The 4,011-nt window shown below is 46.2% G+C and overlaps 1 pseudogene across 1 annotated transcript; it reads left to right on the top strand.

Annotated features, from left to right (window-relative positions):
• The first annotated feature begins 1,833 nt into the window (after positions 1 to 1,833).
• LOC308620125 (membrane protein BRI3-like) lies at positions 1,834 to 2,710 on the top strand (annotated as a pseudogene). The gene has a single exon. The product of its transcript is annotated as a membrane protein BRI3-like (transcript).
• Positions 2,711 to 4,011: the final 1,301 nt, after the last annotated feature.

Raw genomic sequence — 4,011 nt, 5'->3', positions numbered from 1 at the left:
GACTAGTGAGTCCCCCCAGCCGGTGCCAAGTACCGCTCCTGGCATGTGATAGACTTCTCAGTATTTGCCAAAAGGATGATTGAATGGATCCCAAAATTCAAGAGTCAGGGAACAAGCATCATGGGAAGCAAATAAATATTTGAATGGTACCTTAAACGATGAGAAAGAAGAGCAGCATTTCTTCATGTAGGGAAGGGACAAGAGATTCTAGACAGTTGAAGCAGCAGGAGCAAAGTCACTGGGTTGTCAAGGCGACCAGCTTTCTTCCTCTCTCCATATAGCCTACTCCTCTCACTTCCTTTACCCAAGGGATTTGAGAATCAGATCTGGGTGTGCCATGGAATCTGCAGCTCTCAGCTCCTGATGGATTATAGAGCCCCATTCTGGTGAAACCAGGTGCTAATGAAGATGCGCAAGGGATATCCGTTGTTCTTTCCTTTAACACATGTTCGTTCAGAGGGAGCTGGCTGATTTCAGAAATCCAGCAGGGATTAAAGTACTGAATGTGTATTTACTTAGCCCATCTGTTCATGGCCAGAGTTTGATTACATTTGACTGTTAAGGTAATTGATATTTTCCTTGAGTTTGATCCTCCTCTACGAAGGACTAGTTTTATAGTTACTTTCAATTAACTATGTATAATTAATTTACTTTAGAAAAACTTTGACATTTATTAATCATCTGGTGGTTCTCATGGCAGAGATATCTGATTGTGCCCCAATATCCATTCTCTCCTTCTTCTATAGCAATAACATCCCTTTTTTTTTTTTTGGACATGCTGTGCGGCTTGTGGGATCTTAGCTCCCCGACCAGGGATTGAACCCGGGCCCTCGGCAGTGAGAGCACAGAATCCTAACCACTGGACCACCAGGGAATTCCCACCAATAGCATTCTTGATTTTTATCTGGGCACAGGAACACTGAGGATGAAGACTACATTTCCCAGCTTCTCACACATCCATAGGTGGCCCAGTGACTAAGCAGACATGATATGTTCAACTTCCAAAACAGTGCATTTGAAAAGAATGACATTTTCTCCTCCTTTTTTTCATATCCTCCCCTCTGGATGGAATGTCGATGTAATGGCTAGAGTTAAAGCAACCATGTGAACCTTGTGAGGTGAATTCGGGAGGGGAAGAAAATGTTTAGGAGAGCAAGTAGAAGAAATCTGGGTTTTGATACTCCATGGAGTACTGTATCGGAGTGCCTACCTCCCGACTTTTCCTTTTTTATTTTAATTTTTTTCCTTCTGGCTACACCACGCGGCATGCAGGATCTTAGTTCCCTGACCAGGGATCGAACCCATGCCTCCTGCAGTGGAAATGTGAAGTCTTCCCACTGCCAGGGAAGTCCCCAGACTTTTATATAAGAGTGACATAAACTTCTGCTCATTTCAGCTACTGTTAGTTTTGAGTTTGTTGTGGCTTTTTTTCTTGCAGCCACACCTAACCCTAACTTAAATGGCTTCCTCTTGCTACCCGTCCTGACATCTCCTTTGTCCCCTCCAAGTCATTTGTTACTACTCAGAGAATAAAAACTAAGATTTCCCAAGCAAATAAGAATAATAATGACAATAATAATAATCAAAAGGATAAATAACTTTGCTTCTTCCTTCCCCATCCGAAAATATCACCTTGTGAGTTTCACGGCCACTTTAGTTATTTTTGGAAGGTCTCATTTGCATTCTATAAATGTAGATGATTAAGAGTCATTCTGTGAGTGGGAAGGGAAGTAAGGGATAAAATACGTGGAAAAGGAGCAGCAATGTTACTGAAAGCAGTTTAGGCAGAGGAAGATAAGACTCCAGCAGTATGTAAATTATGATACAGCCATAATGCAAAGCTACCCAATGATTAAAGAGTGTGTTCTAAAATCCCATGTATTGCTTTGGGGAAATCTGCAGGATATTTTGTCAAGTGAAAAAGTAGATTCCAGGCGTGGGGAGGCGCGTCGGGGGAAGCCCGCGGCGCCCGCCTCCAGGGGGCCCAGCCCCGCCACCGGGCGTCTGGGCGTCCCCGCGAGTCCGAGCCGGAGCCGAGCCCGAGCGCGAGCGGGAGCCGCCCGCCCTGGTCCACAGCCCCTGCTGCAGGAGCGGCCGCCCGCCAACCACCTGGAGGCCGGACAGGGCGACTCAGCGTGCGGCCCGCACCGCTACGGCGCCCTCCCCGCGGCCGCCCTCCCCCTGCCTCGTCACAGGGTTACCCCACCACCACCCCAGGGTCTGCAACATCCACAGTCGAAATGTCAGCCGGCACCGTGCCAGTTCCATCGTTGTCGTTGGAGGCTGCCCTGTCTGCAGGGTCGGGGCTCTGGAGGACTCCTTCACCTTCCTGGGCATCTTCCTGGCCGTCGTCTTGTGCCCCTTTGGGTTCATCTGCTGTTTTGCCTTGAGGAAGCGAAGATGGCCCAACTGTGGAGCAAACTTTACTTAAAGGGAACAGCACACCTGGCTTCCCCACACCCAACTCTCTTTTTCTAATGTAAATGTCGTGTACAATAGCTTTATGGGATTCAGCTTCAGGACTGTTTTGTAAAGTGAGGTGGGACTGGGCGCTGCCAGGAGGAGCTGAGGGTACAGGGGTCGGGAGTGTGGACGCCCCCGGCACTGCTCCCAGATCAAAGACAGCTCAGTAAAGCACTGCTTTTATTTTTCACAGTCTTCAATTTGAGAAAGGTGAGAAATAGTGTTTTAAATAAATGAGATCCATACCACTGTCAAAAAAAAAAAAAAGAAAAAACAGGAACTACGGACACCAAAATGTTACCAGTATTTATCTCTGGCTAGTAGGATTATAGATGATTTTTATCCTCTTTTATTCTGTTTATTTGTATTTTCTAATTTTCCATGATCAACACATATGATTTATATACATTTTAAGTTGTTTAAAAAGCAATTCTTGGGACTTCCCTGGTGGTCCAGTGGTTAAGACTCCACCCTTCCAATGCAGGGTACACGGATTCGATCCCTCGTTGGGGAACTAAGATCCCACATGCTGCTCGGCCGAAAAATAAAGGCAATTCTTAGGTGGTGGCAGGAATAAACCTCCACACTTGCATGAGTCAGAGCGATGTCAAGTTATGCTGTGATGACAAACAAAACCCTAAAATCTCAGTGCCTTAACACACCAGAGGTGGATATCTTATGCATGTAAAATCCAGTGTGGGTCAGTGGGCACATCTGTCCATCAGGTGTGGCTCAGGGATCCATCTCAGCTTGCAGGTCTCAAGGTCAATGCAGGGGAAAGGAGAGGTAGAGAAGACATTTCCATTTCTAGTTGACCTGTCAGAGCTTGCGCATAGCCCTTACCTACCTGCAAGGGAGGCTGGGAAATTGGGGGAGTATATGGGGTATACTAAGTGAGCACTGTCTCTGCCACATACACATACGGTGATTACGTTTTTCTCATCCAAAACCCAAAATTTAAAGAATGACAAGTAAATAATTGACTTTAAAACTGATTTTTAAAAGTACACACACAACAGAATAAATGGTTGCGCGCTTGCTACAGTTTTTAAAATAGTCAACAATGGCCTTGACTGTGAGGAAGGGGGAGGAAACTGGGAAAAGATGAGGCCAAGACTAAAGGTGTCCTCTTCCCCCTCCTAGCTCTTTAATGCATAAAGTTAAGTCTCAACCGTAGTCCGAGTGGAGAGAGGGAAGACAGGACTGAGACGGGAAAGGGCTGGCCAGGAGAAAGAATGAGGATTTCTAGGAGGTAGAACATGGACCTCTCCCCATAGACCATGGAAATACCAGGCAGAAGCGTGAGCTGGCTAGAAACTGGGGAGGAGAGCTGGTCCAAGTAGGATGGAAAAAGTTAGGAAGACTGCCAGATCTGGGCAGTGCCCAAGGTGGGAATTAATGTCAGAATAAAAAGCCAAGAATGTGGGGTGGGGATGGAAGTGGAATTTGAGCAACTCCCTTCAAATGTGCCCTACCATTCTGTTCATACTCTCAAGAAACTGCAGGTTGTGACTTGTCATCAGTTTGATTTAAAGGGACATGGGTAAG

The sequence above is a fragment of the Mesoplodon bidens genome (assembly GCF_964165515.1).
Source record: "Mesoplodon bidens genome assembly, chromosome: 7".
NCBI lineage: Eukaryota > Metazoa > Chordata > Mammalia > Artiodactyla > Ziphiidae > Mesoplodon > Mesoplodon bidens.
The sequence above is the reverse complement of the archived record's forward strand: the minus strand, read 5'-3'. Positions and strand labels throughout refer to the sequence as shown.